At 35.8% G+C, this 15,731-nt stretch overlaps 1 protein-coding gene across 1 annotated transcript in view; it reads right to left on the bottom strand.

Annotated features, from left to right (window-relative positions):
• Positions 1–10,488, bottom strand: part of LOC132092665 (leucine-rich repeat transmembrane protein FLRT2-like) — a 38,193-nt gene extending 27,705 nt beyond the window's left edge. Inside the window, exon 1 of the mRNA XM_059499000.1 lies at positions 9,870–10,488. The gene's annotated coding sequence lies outside the window, so the exon portion shown is untranslated. The remainder of the gene's footprint in view (positions 1–9,869) is intronic.
• Positions 10,489–15,731: the final 5,243 nt, after the last annotated feature.

Genomic DNA, 15,731 nt, shown 5'->3' with positions numbered 1-15,731 from the left:
ATTTGATCTGTGACTTTTGCTTGTAGCATTTAGCAGATTTTCCAATATCAAAAACCAAAAGCATCTCAAAGTTGTTTGAATACATGCCAGTGAAATAATGTTTGGAGTCAAGATGTCAATTTTTGGACATTTCTTTCATAAAAGTCTTAGTTTTGAGCACTTAAACACTCTTAAACACAATCAGATTTTGCATAAAAGGACACATTCTGAATGCAAGCCCAGCAGGAACACATTTCAGAAAATCTCTTATCCAAGCATTTTCAAATGCTGGACAATCTGTTTGACAGAACAATGTCATCCTAGGTCGCCTACAACAGTGCTGGTCTTTGAAGCTGGTTGTTGTAGTATGGTGTCGGTAAGTCTATACACCCAAGAGACAATGGACTGGCTCTATGCCATTGTCATCTTAATATGTTTGGGTAAAAAAAAGGAGGGTGAGAAAAGTGGTAACAGCTTTTTAGGATTGACTGTGACACTGAATACGAGATCGAATTGTTGCCACGCTGACTGAAACCGACCAACATTGTGCGGGGCCAACAAAAACCGACTCCGCTCATGGAATCATTAATTTTGGCACAATAGATTGCAATAGGAAACAATTGCAAGGCAATGTGCTGAGGGGCTGAAATTGAAGCCCGCATGCAGTAAGGGGCTCCTGCCATCCAAAAGAGGATCACAGCCAAAACTATACGATCCTACAGTGGCACAGCTAAACAAATGCTGCCACAGCGCTTCTTCCCAGCAGGCCACGCTCTCAAACAAACAAACCAAGGATATAAAGAGAGACCACACCATGAAGGAAACTGATCTTGGCACATAAACAACCAAATACACTTATATATTAGTCTGCGAGTGGCATTTAGATGTTTGATTTTCTGAAGACATATATATATATATATATACAGTATATATATATATATATATATATATATATATATATATATATATATATATATATATATATATATATATTAGCATATTGATAATGTGAGGGATTGCAAGCACTTCCAGAATATGTCATGCCTACACTGACCAAAATTCTAAAATACCTTTAGATTTTTTAAGTGTAATACACATGTAATAACAGTGTAATTACACTTGTATTAATTTAATTGCATGTAAATATTAATTTTTGTGGTGCATTTGGGCTATTACATTGAAAACTATTGCTGTAGGATTTTCCTTTAAACAATCTTCACTCTTCACAATTGCTAGTCAATTTCATGAGTAATTAGAAAAAGAGAAGCAGAACGTTGAATTTAACATGCAACTTCACAGTAGAAAGACTTTATTTATTTAATTACGTATTTAGGTATTTGTATTTATTTTTTTTTGTAAAACATACTCCAGTAATCTTTGTTATTACAGTTGCAAGCAGTTCTAGACTTTTCAAGATATAATACACCGACCTAAATTCCAAAATATATGTAGATTTTTTTACTTGGGTTTATAAAATGTACATATATAATAGTATTGCAATTATAAATGTACTGCACTCTATTTATTTATTTATTTTGTTTGTTGACAAATTAGATTTTTCTTTATAGTGTAGGTGCTGTTCTTGCAGCTATGATGATTTTAATAAAATAATCAGATTGTCTTTCCCCTCGGAGATGTAAATTTGTTTAATTCTGACACGTGTGACTCTAACAACAACAGAACAGGATCAGACCAGAACCTTTGACTGTCAGCACAGTGTGAATGTTTCTGAAAAGCTGTGTTAACAGCCTGAGCTTAAACCCGAATTTGTTTTCAATTAATAACCCAGTGCCATAGAGTAGGTTCTGACAGCGGGCCAGTCACTTGGTTCTGTTCAAACTGCAGGTGGCATCAGTGATGTGCATTAAAGCTCCACAGCCTTGTCATGCTGAACTGAACCCAGACATAACTAGATAAAGCCAGAAAAAAGGGCTTTCTGCACCACAAGTGGAAACCTAGACTAAATCTAATACAACTTCAACATAAGACCTGGAGCACACAACGTGGACGCAGCAGTCCAGAGGGTAACCCAATCCCAGTGTGGTTTTCTTCTCCTACCAGCACCATAGGAGTGGGTTTTGTTTCTGTCTGTCATAAACTTTACCTCCAAACCTAGTCAGTGAGATGCCTAGAAGCCAATTCTGGCCAACATGTGGTCGTGTGCGCATGTGTTTTATTAGGTGATAGTCAAATAAAGTGTATCAGAAACAATGTGTGGGAAGACAGACCCTGGCCTTACGCTGCTGTCTTCTTGGCTCGTGTTTCACAAGGGTTTCAGTGTTAAAAAAAACCTTAATATTCTCCATATGGCCATACGAGAACAACATCTTGGGTACGCGGTTGTCTTTTCCCTCAGGCTTGATCAAAACAATATTCCCTCAATCAGTGTTGGGAAGGTTACTTTGGAAATGTAATAGGTTACAGATTACAAGTTACCCTGTTTAAAATGTAATAGTAGTGTAACTTTTTCAATTACTTTATTAAAGTAATGTAACTAATTACTTTTGAGTACTTTTTGATTACTTTTCTAAATTTGTGAAAATTAAAGAATAATGAATAAAAGCATATACATCAACTCAAATACAGTTACCACAGTTAAACAATAGTAACTATTTTCTCTGGATTTATAGAAATATATTAAAACGTTAATTTTCGTAAGGGTTGTGTTGTTGTCTGTCGTAGCTCCCCCTAAACCTATAAAAAAAATCTGATTGTTTTTCAGCTAAATTACTACTGTAACATCACAACAGATAATAATGATGTCCTTTATATAGTATTTTGAGTGATGACTGATGAGCAACGTGCTGCTGCTTGATTAATTAAATAAAAAAAACAAAGAAAAAAAAGCATCTTTACAGATGAAACTGACCTGAAACCCTGAACAGTATAGTTCTGCTTCTCTGCTCCAGCTGTGCGCTTCCACAGTCCACTCTTCTTTCTCTCTCTCTCTCTCCCTCCCTCTCCCTCCCTCTCTCCCTCTCTCTCTCTCTCTCTCTCTCTCTCTCTCTCTCTCTCTCTCTCTCTCTCTCTCTCACATTGATTACTCTGAGTCTGATCCAAACCGTTTGGCGGAGGCACGGAGAGCGCGCGAGTCATGACTAACACTTCCTGATTTATTAGAGATTTAATTATCAAACGGATTCGCAAATGATCGCTTTAGTACATTTGGCAGGCAATTATACAATAATGATATTAAAATAGCGGGCAAAATCGTCTGCCAGGCCGCCGGGAATTGTCCCGGTTCTCCCGGTGTCCAGTCCGCACCTGATTTCCACAGACACGCAGAACGTGCATATATTGCATTTTTGGGGCTTAATATTCACAGACACTAGTCCATGTCATGTTTTGATTCAAGTGTACTGACCTACTTTTGATTTAGTCATCCAAAATGTGGCATATCCCGTCCGCGTTAGGCATTCCGTTTTTATGACTGGATTCTACGAACCAGACTGTATTTCCGCATCCCGGAAATTATTAGGGCGGTATGTCTCAGAATAGTCAGTGCAATTTGGGAAAGAAATCAATTAAATCTGTATGTGGATGTGTGTAAATATTCAAATGTAATCCCCTTTGTAATCGTTAAAAATTTCATAAGTAACTGTAATTTAATTACTCATTTTTTCGTAGTAACTGTAACTAATTACAGTTACATTAATTTTGTAATTAAATTACGTAACGCCGTTACATGTAACTAGTTACTCCCCAACACTGCCCTCAATATGCTAGCTCTTCTCTTGTCTTTGCTTATTGCTCTTGGATTTGACTAACAACAAAAATATACGAATAGCCTTTCTTTGACATTGCATATCCTTTGATGAGGTTGTTATTCAGACAGCTGCCTACTCTTTTCCAGGAGAAACGTGTGGTGTGTTGTTACACCTCAGAACCTGCTGTGAAGCAGTTGTTTAAATGGAAAAAACACTGAGGAAGATAGGACTACAAAAAAAAGCAACACAAGAAGTGCCCAATTAGAGAGTGAAGAAATGAACCCAGTGAGTATGAGGTGGGATGGACTTCCCATCTTTATACTGAACCTCATCCTGGAAGTTCCACAGAACCCGCGGACACATATAAAGATAGTGGATTGTGCCTGGAAAGAATTCGGTCTGCTTTCACCAGCACTCCCGCTGGTCAGCATGAGCAGAGGCTGCCAAGAACAGCAGTGGCCCAAACAAATCCCCACCCTCCATTCGGGGCAGTTTGCCAGTTCTCCCTACCCCAGTGTTCTACAGGGCATAGAGGGGTGAGGGGATCAGCTTGCCCATGGACTTAACCACCCCCAGGTCATCAACTGAGTGTGGTATTGTAATCTGGCCTGTTAAAATGAAACTCAGAGTGCACAGGTGAGTACCGCAGTTGTGGAACTTCAGTTGGAACTTATCCAGGACGTCATAATGTACACATCAGATCTAACAGACATTGTTTTATACATAGTGGCTTCCCTGGAGTTGTTTCTAAAGAAATAACGGCTGGAAAAGTGATATGAAGAATGTAATAAATATAAATAAGTAAGGGAAAGAAAAGAGGGATTGTTCAAGGCTAAAACTGTGCATGGGGTTGAAACTGAAGACAGTTGGCCAGAATGATCCTTTCTTTTACCCGATCCAGCTATAGAACATGTTCCTGCTGACTACTATGAAACCAATTACCTGTCTAGACCTCTCACACCTCTTATCCCTCATCAATTCTTTAGGAGGAATCCCAAGGAATTACCACCGACAGCAAAAATAAATAAATAAACAAATAAATAAAAGACACAGCCGCCATACAATATTGAAATGGTCTGAAACTGAAGTTCCATCTATTTTCTCTCGTTCTCAGCTCTCTTGCTGACTTTCACCATGCAGGCATATATTTCTTCACTTTTTGTGTTATTCAGTGTCATTCATATGGTTGTGTTACTGTGAAGAGACTTACTATACAGACTTTGGTTTGAATTCATCAGAAAATCACCGTAGTGATCTAAAGGAATCAATGGGACTTTGGAGTTCTGTAATGCTTTGAAGTGAGGAAATAATAAAAAGTATATCAATTAAAATGTTCATATAAAAATCTTTTTGTTAGTGTTTATTAATACAAAATATTATAAATACAAAATTATTATTATTATTATTGTTATTAGGGCTGACATTTTAACACAATTCAGTGAAATTAATTGATAGGAAAACATGACATGACATGACATGACATATAACACTGATTATTCCCTTTGACCTACACAAATTATACAGGATTCAATGTCAGTTCAAATATTGATATATTCAGTAAATTATGTTATTTATTTATTTAGTGCTATATGTTAGTTTAGGAGTATGACACATTCATTCTGTCACTTAAAAAATAAATCTTTTTTTTTTTTTTTTTTTCTTTTTTTGTGGATTGGAGTAACATGGAGTCTCACATTCTCTACAGTTTAACTGAAACTAATGGCAGGTTATATTTATCTCTCTCTTGTGGTGTTACAGTAAATCATTTGGAATATGCACATTGTCCTCTCAAAAATGAGGGAAAAAAAAAATATTCTCTGCTACATAATATAGCCAAAAGGCACTGCATTGTACAACACAGCTCATTTCTATGATAGTTCAGCATTAAGAGGAATAAGACTTTAAGTGCCACATGACCTGTCAGTTGTAATGATTGATGGTGGTTGAGGAACAAGCATAGCTGACTTAATTAAATAAATGCCCTATCCCATGCTTTAACTTAATTACATTAGCCCTCTCTCCACAGTGTTTGTTTTTCTTTTCTTATGGGGGGGATCACGGTCATCTTGAGTTCTTAAGCGTGTATTTGAAAGGGGGACTCTAAAGAAGTAAAAGTATATTTCTGATGCAATTTCAGAACAGTCGAGCCCTGGCATTTTGTGATGAGACATCACCCTCTGCACTCTTGCATATGTGGTGTGCCTTTGGGCCAGGTCCTGCTTAACAAAACATCTGAATCATGAACTGTGTTCTTCACTCCCGGCAATGATCTGACCGCACATGGGCTGTTGTTACTGTATTCCTGAGCAACTGCTGAAATGTCACATAAAATGCTGTAGTGTCATAGCATTTATAAAGAGTAAAAGAGCATTTTGAAGTTTTAAAGAATGCCAGAATTTATTACCCTCTGGGCTTCTTCGTAAATGGGTTACACTTAGCTTCCTCCGGGTCAAAAAAGACCGAAGCCTTAAAAATGTAACTTTTTTTTTCCCAGGAAAACCAATCAAATATATTTTTGTTCAATAATATTTTTTGTATATTATTTAGAATTTTTAAAGATTTTTATGATACTTTGCATTAATTATATATTTTTTATGAGCAATTTTTTCCATTAGAATTAATATATATATTTTTATTTTATTTTAATTTTAATTTTTTTTCAATAAATGCACCATTGCACATCAAAATAGAGTGCAGGCCTAAAATAAAAAAAAATTCAAGTGAGAAGAGCGCCATCCAGTGGCTTTAAAATATAATAAATGTGTGTAATGTCCTGTAACCGCCTATAGGCTGCCATAGCTTTTTTTTATTTATTTTTTTTATTCCCATTTGGAAAGAAAAAAAATCGAATTACTAAGCAACCACTGAATGGAACAACACAATCTATATATCATTTTAAAGCTTAGGATCTCAGCTTTTTAATGCATCTAATCACATTTATTAACTCTTAACGAGTGCTGAGTAATCCCTCTAAAACCGAGTGTACCGCCAGCAGGCGCCACCTAGCTGCGAAAATATTCATTACCATATTTTTCAAAAATATTGCCTTGATTAACACAAAGTTGATGTCATTTGAAAGCTTAGGGTATGACCTTTACAGTGAATGTATCCACTTTGAAAAAATCTTAAGTATTGCTGAGTTATTTGGTGATAAATACAATTTATTTTTTTTTCATAATCTATAAAATAATGTACTGCAATGTGTCAAAAACATCATACAGCTCATGAAACATTCACAGATCATTGAAAATGGCACTTCATTTTTTACAGCATATTATTACAATTACAATGAGCCTAAAATTAACATAATCTATTGCTTTTATGACTAGATATTCTTCATGGAGAAACAATTGCCCATGAGGGGGCGTCAAAGACTGTACAAAAAGGCTATCTCTGTTCCAAATGCTGTAACTTTTGATTCCTTTATCCAAATTATTATTATTTTTTATCCAGATGCAGCTAACATGTAGGGGGACTTCACTAAAAAAGAATTTTCCTCCTACCTTATTTCCTTCCTGAGTTATTCCATGACAAATAAGAAAGATATGCAAAATCATAATACAAATTATATATATATTTTGTCTTTTATCCGCAATTTCTCTGCAGGACAATGTCTAAATGTAATCTAATTTATATTTTTGAAAAATTTAAAAAGAGTTCTTTCAAACGATACCTACCTTTTGACTCTCCTTGCTATAGTTTTGGAGTTATTATGATTATATAGTAAAATATAGCAAAATTTGCTGTTTCAGTCTTACCAGTTAATTTCTCTGTGTGTGTGTGTGTTTGTGTGTGTGGGTGTGTGTGTGTGGGGGGGAGGGTGTCTTATTTACACTCTTGATGTTTTAGAGTGTCACCCCTTCATTGCTGTACACTTTTTTTCTGCACAGTGGCTGATCTGTAGTTTGTACCACCAAAGTTTCTCTGAGTTTTCGGATTTTCTTGTATTTCCCATTCATTTCCTATGTGGGTCATTTTTGACCCGTAGGAAGCTAAGTGTGCAATTTTTTTTTACGACCCTTTAACATATCAGAATCATCTCCTTGATTTTTTTGTGTGTTCACATAGGTAATACAACAAAAGTCACCAAGTTTCATCCCCCTCCGATGAAGCAAAAAAATTTAAAAATTTAAAACGTACATGGTTTCGGTCTTTTTTGACCCGAAGAAGCCCAGAGTGTAAATGTAGGCACACCCTGATTTTGCAGAGTTAGATGTGTTCCTAGGTCAACATATTTTGTTGACCCTGGAACAACATTTTACTCCAAAAATTTATTCTTGACCATATCCCTACACCTAAACCTAACCTTAACCATGAGTAATCCCTAAAATCAGAGGAAATGATAGATGAATGACACTGATGTACAAGCACCAAACAGTGATTTTAAGCATAAACTTCACAAAATCTATAAACTGGTTCTTCAAATCTGATTGGTTAATCACAATGTTATTCCAGGGACAACAAAGATTTTGTCCCAGGAACATGTCTCACTTGGTAAAATCAGGTTCTGCGTAAATGTAGGGTGGCTCAAAATATTATTTGGACACTGAAGCTGCAGTTAAAAAGATTTGAAAAAGATATAAAGATAAAGTACTGTGGCATTTTCTGGCTGCAAAACACTAGTAACGTAGTTAATGTGATGAACGACACCTGTGGTACTGTACACCTGCACCTGTGTGAAACTGAGGAGAAATGCTACTCCAGTCAATTAAAAGTTGCTTGAAAATAACATGAAAATTGAAGGCATTTCTGAGAGAAATTCAGGCACCATTTGTGTGCAGATGACACTGATTAGATATTGTGTTTCTACCTAGATGGCTATATGTTTATATGTGGACTTTAAGTGCCCAACATTATCCAAGTATTATTATTATTATTTGTGGATTTTTCGTTTCTGAAAACTTGAATTAGTAATCAAACACAACTACTGATCTCAGAATAACATTTAACATTTTAACTTTATATATATATATATATATATATATATATATATATATATATATATATATATATATATATATAATTTTTTTTATTATATGTTTTAATTCCTAAAAGCGTAAATCAATAGTCCAACATTACTAAAGTAAGAAAGTTTTCAGAATTTATTTATTTATGTATGGACATTTATGTATGGGCCAAAAAAGGGCACAACTCTGCGGAAAACTGTTATATGGATTTACAGGAGCTCAGAAGAACACTCTTACTATTAGCTGAAAGCATAATCAAAGTGCCTAAAATATAACAGATGTTCAAGGAGTGAGGGATCTTGGTAAATAATGGGTGCAACTATCACATTTGCATTTATGCCTTTCGGCAGACTTGCATTCAAGTTACAATCTACCAGTTGAGTTGGTAGAAACACAGTCATAATGTCAGAATGTAACGTCGAGTGATGATCCCTGCAGTCTAGATTATCATATCAAGCATTAAAGCTTGTTTCTTACAATTCTATTTTTGTTGTAGTTTGAAATAACATGTAACTCATCACATGAACTCAGCAGCAATAGAGAAAATAGCAAGCCCATAGTTAGTTTATAACTTATTTTTCTTTGTTATTTTGTGACTTTCCCTCACTGAATAACTTAATAGCTTTTGCTGATGAATTGTGTGGCGTTTTAAAGTTACACCAATTCTGCAGTTATTCACTCCATGTGTAATTACAAGTGAAACTTATGTTTTATGTTGCATTTAAATGAGCATTTATCCAAATTATTGAAACCTTTCTGGTATTTATGTTTAATATCAGATAAAAAAAAGAAAAAAAAAACTGAATCACACATTATTGTACACACAACACATACATAGGCTGCTTGAGCAGGTACACACATCACACACAGATATGTGCAAAGAAGTGTTGACTGGTAGGAGGTGATACAATATACAACAGTCAATGTTCTGGAAGAAAAAAGAAATGAAGATGGCTAAATAATTTATGAAAGTATATCCAATTATACCCAATGAATTAAAGTTTAAAAAGCCTGTCCACACTCTCAACGCCAGATCGCTCAGAAGTACACAGTCCTGTCATAACCGTTTCCATGCTGACTTTTCATTCGCATTACATTTTTTAATTGTCACAATTCATTTTGATAATACTGTTACGAAAGTGTATCAGATAAACCACTAAATCTCGGTTTCCTTTTCAATCCACACTCAGATATTCTTTAAACGAAAGCCACTTACTTTTAAACTGGAGTCCCTTGGTCACAGCAGGTCAGAAGGGCAACAGGAGCTGTCTGGAATTACGTATCTTTTCGATCCCGTCTCCAGCAGGGAAGAATGAAACTCCTGAACTTTAAAAGAAGAATCTCCTGCTGAGACGTGAGGCTCATAACCGCACCTTTGTTTCCTTATGTTTTGGCTGCACGTAACTTAACCCCTCAGGAGCCAATGCTAACACTGTCTAACCTGTCTTTTGTTTCTTCATTCCATCTCTCGCACTCTCGCTTTTCTTTTTCACAGTTATTTTGTAAGTCCACGCCTGTCGATGAGCTCACTGGGTCAGACTCATGTTTCAGCCTCGAATAGGAATTTGGAGAGCAGGCGGATTCTGTGAGCCTTCGAGTCGACTCAAGGAAAAGGAGCAGGTCATGGGGTCGCGTCCCGCCGAACAAAGCGGGAATTATGAGGGTGAGGGGTCAGGCATGCCGCAGGATGTCAGCGCTCAGGGAGAATGAATCAGCAGATGAACATCCACAATTCCGTTGGGTTACAGACCTCTGAGGAGTAAATCAAAAACTGGACTGGGATTAGATCATATACCATGCTGTCATAGTGCAACTTATATGAAACAACAGCATCATCTGATATCTTGTGTGAGTGTGTGTGATGCCTATATCCGTCTGTGTGTTGCTGAGTAAAGAGCAAAATATAACTCACAGTAGCCAAGGCCTTTCAACCCTTACGAGCTTTGGTGATATTTGATTTATGTTTGTGAGCTGGAATCCAATAAGCTGCTAACTGAGCACAACATGCTTCCGTTCCTGATGCTTTATGATCTAATGGCATGAGGGGTCATAACCGAGTCTGCTCTTTAGAGAACAAAAGCTTTTCACACATCAAGAGATCTTCCTGTATCTGCTTGACGCACAACCGTGGAGAGAATAGCCTATATTGACGATGTTATTGTAGTTATTTGTGTTGATTTGTTTTCATGGGCTGACAAGCAGGAGATGAAATCCTATGACATCACACAAGAAGCAAATGGAGTTCTCAGAAAGTCATGTTTATCACATATAGTGAATAAATATGTGGTGTTTTTTTTCTGAATTATTATTAAACCAAAGCAGTTTTAGCTTGATTGAATTTCTTATGAAAAAAAGAAAAAACAAAAAAACAATATATTTATATATATATATATATATAGATATATATATATATATAGATATATATATAGATATATATATATATATATATATATATATATATTAATAAATAAATAAAACATAGGCAACATTTCTATAGCCAAAGAAAAAATAAAGGTGAATTAATTATTTAAATAATATGAGATGTGAGCAAAAACTATATTCAGTGCTTTTGTGAGTGAAAGTTTATTGGATTAGCGCAATAATTTGCAAGAGAATACAGTTTCTTAAATGTGCTCTAGAATTTGAAATTGAATTTATCTTGCCATAGTTAAGAAAAGAGCATTCAAAAAGAAAAAGGAAAAAAAATGGTTTTCAGGTAACTTTTTTGTTTGTGAAAGTTAAATCTATGTTTAAACAGCACACAAATGCACCCTAATATCATTAAAAAATATATATTAATTCATTATATTTTATGAACTGGATTATTGTAAATATCCAAAACAAGAATGATTTGTTCAGGAACTGATATAACTACTTGTCATGAACACACCAAGATTTTCAATGAATAACAACTTACATGTCATTCTTTAAAGGTGTTGTATGTAAGTTTTAAGACTTTACTAAAGCATAAAAATATCACTATACATGCTAAGTTAACATACTTGATTATCTGAAAAGCAATGCTATAGTCAGTTATTCTCTGAAAATGTGCGTTCCGGGCCGGAAAATCAGTCTTTGTTTTGGTTTGTGAAAACCCACCCACTGCCAGTTTACCCAATTGTATTTCACCACTCTGGGTTTCCAGTTGAAAGAAAACACAGCATATTTCATTTCATTAATCGTCAAGTGTGCTCATTCCTGTTGGTGTTGTTCCAGTTTGCATCAAGTCTGGGGAGGAGGGTTTGTGTAAAAAAAAAACAAAAAGAAAAAAACACTTTCCAATATTTTTAATTTAGACTGCAATATATAGTTCAACCACTCTGTGTCAATCCTACATACAGCACCTTCAAACTGCTTGGTTTCCTTAGAAGAAAGTCAAGGGATTTGAAAAACAAATGAGAGTCTGATCAGTTTAAAATATTATTATTACTTGTTATGTAGTCAAATGTACAGATCCCCTACAAAAACATGGTGTTAGAAAAAAAAAATGCATTGTGTTCCTAGAGAAACTTTGCATTCACTCGCAAAACATTTGCACTCGCTCACAAAATTTTGCATTCCCTCACAAAAGCATTGAATACATTTTCATCACCAGTGTTTCATTGTCTCTCAAAAGTTTTAAAAGTGGACGCAACACATTTGTCAGAAAATGCTACATTTTGATGAAATATTATACCATCTGTGAGCAGACCCAAAAGCACTGACATAATTTTTCCCTCCTATTTCCTATCTCATCTATGTATAAATGTACAATGCCTCTGAAGGGGACATGGTGATGGAGGAGAGAGAGGAAAAATATAAAAATAAAGTTTTTCAAGGGAGCACCTTAAAATAGTTTGTTCCTATTTAACTACATTCAAATTAATATGCTCTAGTGTATTTTAAAAGCTTTTTGATTGGAAGTTGTCTTACACAGGCACAGTACGTGCTGTGCTGGAATGGCATATTTCTTTTTATAACTGGTGATGCTATATTTGACCTTTATATTTTTCACCGTGGTTGTGCTTTTAGCAAATTCAGGGAGTGTGCAATGGACTTTTGAATCACAAATGTTCCGTCTATCCTCTGTCTCTTGGATCTTGTTAGAGCAGAGGCACGAGTGAGGCAGAGATTTGTGACTTCTTGACTCTTGTATCATATCCTGAGTTAGACCTGATTACCAATTCCGACAGAATTTGTCATTAGTGTCACTTTAAGATCAAGAATTTGCCACCGCTCTGCATTTGCATATAAACAGTTATTGCTTCAATAGTTATAAAACAAAATTAATTTAACCATATCCACTTAAATCTCCTTATGTATGGAAAAAAGTGGTCAGAGTGGATTGTTTTTGCCTATTTTCTCTCATTCCTTCACCTGTCTTGCAGGAAGAGTGGTCTCTTTTAATGAAAGGAAATATCCGAGTGAGCACTTGAGGTCAAGATATCAGGAATCTCAATATCCACCCCATAGCGATTTCACAAGTGCAATAGGCTAATCTCTCACACGGCTAATGCTCTCATCTGAGGGAGTGTTCTTTCCCCCGGCCAGAAATGTGGAATGAGTCACTGGCTGAAGTGAACAAGGCTTCTATGACAGCTATGACAGCTCACACACAAAGGGTTGGTTCCATGGGAACCCCATCAAGGTGAACAACTTGCTTTGTTTTGTTACATTTCCTGTAGCATCCTCACATTTCAATTATATTTTGATTGTGACAGATCTGAACTACTCAACCCATTATTACTTCTGAGACAGTAATACCTCTTTCAGTTCCCTCATCATCTGTTGAATAAATTCGATGCAGCCTACTTGGCTGATTGTTTTTTCCTCGTCCAAGATATCTGACCACACTGATTGGATGCTGGTGAAGTTGGAACAGACATCAATTGTTACCATGGCAGGAGGCAGTAAACTGACTGGGAGGTCCGTCTCTGAATAAAATAAACTGCTTTTAATTATACAGCTGCGTTTACTTGGCATCAGCTTAATCCTGCGGATAAAACACATTTATAACTTTCCAGGATTTATTTACAAATCTACCTATGATCAAATAATGCATTTTCAGATACATAAATAAAAACGACTTGGTTATATTCTGATAATGTTGCAAGTTTTCTGTAGTGTGAGTTTGTAGTTTGTATACAAATGCTAAATATTTACAATGTTGCATATCTCATTAGTTTGGTTTGCTTTTGCATATACTAGTATGAGCAAACTCGCTGTTCTGTTTAAGTTCCGGGGTTAGTTTATTGCAGCATTTCCAGGTTTCAATGCGAATAAACAACAGCTCTGTGAGCATATCATGGCTTTGTTTCTATTAATCACTATCATTTCTGTTAATCGGCTTGAGTGTAAATCAAGGCCGTCATGCACCTGTTTCCCAGAAGGGTCATTAAAAGGAAAGATTTTAAGGGAGAGACATGATTTGAATTATACTGATATGCTGATCCAGAGATTTCGTTTTTTATTTTATACGCATGTGGATATTGGTGCTTTGGTCCAACTGATTTGTGTTCTCACTAGAAGGGATCTTTTCCAGTTCTTTCCAGTGGTCTTTGTATGTTTTAGTATGGACCTGGGAGCAATTACTGTGCTCACACTGAAATGAATCCAACCTGTTCTCCAACCAATACACTTGTATAGGTCGTTTGTCCACATCCCTGAAATACGAACCATCAGAGCGTATACTACAATTGCGCCCCTATTGGCAAAAGGTCGTTTTTATATTAATGTTTTGTACTCTTTTATTTGCCCTCTGATTTGCGCTTCGTGTAGCTCAGTTAGTAGATTATTGCGTTATACCTTGATATGTAATCATGCTATCATGGGTTCGATCCCAGGCAATGGACGTGCACGAAAATGTATATGTTCAATAAATCACAATTTAGCATGATTTCTGTGAGGGTTAGGTTTAGGGGTGGGGTTAGGTGTGGTCATTCGAATGAATAAGCCACCTAGTAAAATATGTAGGAAATACTGTGAGATCGGTGTAAAACGCCCACACATTGCATTTAAATAAACGTGCGTTTTGATTGGTAATGACGTTATACGTCAATTCATGAAGACAGACGCAATGCGATACTGTCATTATTTTTACGCCCGCTAGAGGGCGCTTAACTTTAAAAACGTAAATATAGGTCGTAATAAATGCTTGCACAAATGACCTATATGGCCGTTTTTTGTTGGAGGACAGGCTCAATGAATCATTCTAGGAAAATACAGCTGTTTTCAAATATAACACTAGCAGGGTTTTGCTGTTTGTTTGTTTTTGTCATCTTCCATTCTGTTGTTTGTTTGGTATGTTTTTATTTCTTTTTTTTCACAATTAGGAACTACTAAAATGAGAACGAATTTTCACCAATTTCTCCTGGAGTTGTTTTATTTTTGTTTTCAGACAGTACTATTGAGTAAATGTTGATATGATTTTCATTTTTGTGTGAACTATCTCTTTAAGTGATACTTATAAATGAGTGGGAGGTTAAAATAGCAATTCCATGAACTGCCAAAATGAACAAGAAAAATGAAAAACGTTGCATGGCCGTGTACATACAGTGGTGTGCTGCTGATGGCAAACGCTTTTGGATAATTGGCTTACTTTACACATGAAAGTAAATATCCATGCACCCTTTTCTTCATCACTTTACTCTGAAAACATAAGCTGGGCTGTGGTGGGAAAGCAAATGAAAGCAGTAGTTTCTGGATTAAACTACTGCTTCTCTTTCTTCTGTTTTGCTTCCTAAATTAAAAACATATTTAGAGAAACCTCTGCGACTCTCTTGCTATGAGCCCTGGCCCTGTCTTATATGTTCTAAGCCTGTGTGTCGAATGGCTGAGTAATTACATCATTTGAAAGTGACGTGGAAGCACTTTTATAAGACGATGTAACTGAAATGCTTTATTGCTTTCAGAATGGCCAATTAAAAGACAACACCTGGACCACAGAGGGTTAGTAAAATGGATGCTTCCTCCAAATAAGGGAAAACCGCACGATTATGTGTTGAAAGAAACTATGGGAGCTTGTTTTCCCTCCCAGGTTCTTTTTTAAATCACTTTTCTTCTCTGAACGCGGCTGACAATAGAGCCTCACATTTGTGCA

This window comes from Carassius carassius, chromosome 18 (genome assembly GCF_963082965.1).
Source record: "Carassius carassius chromosome 18, fCarCar2.1, whole genome shotgun sequence".
NCBI classification, from domain to species: domain Eukaryota; kingdom Metazoa; phylum Chordata; class Actinopteri; order Cypriniformes; family Cyprinidae; genus Carassius; species Carassius carassius.
Note: the sequence above shows the minus strand (reverse complement) of the source record. Positions and strands in the feature narration are given on the sequence as shown.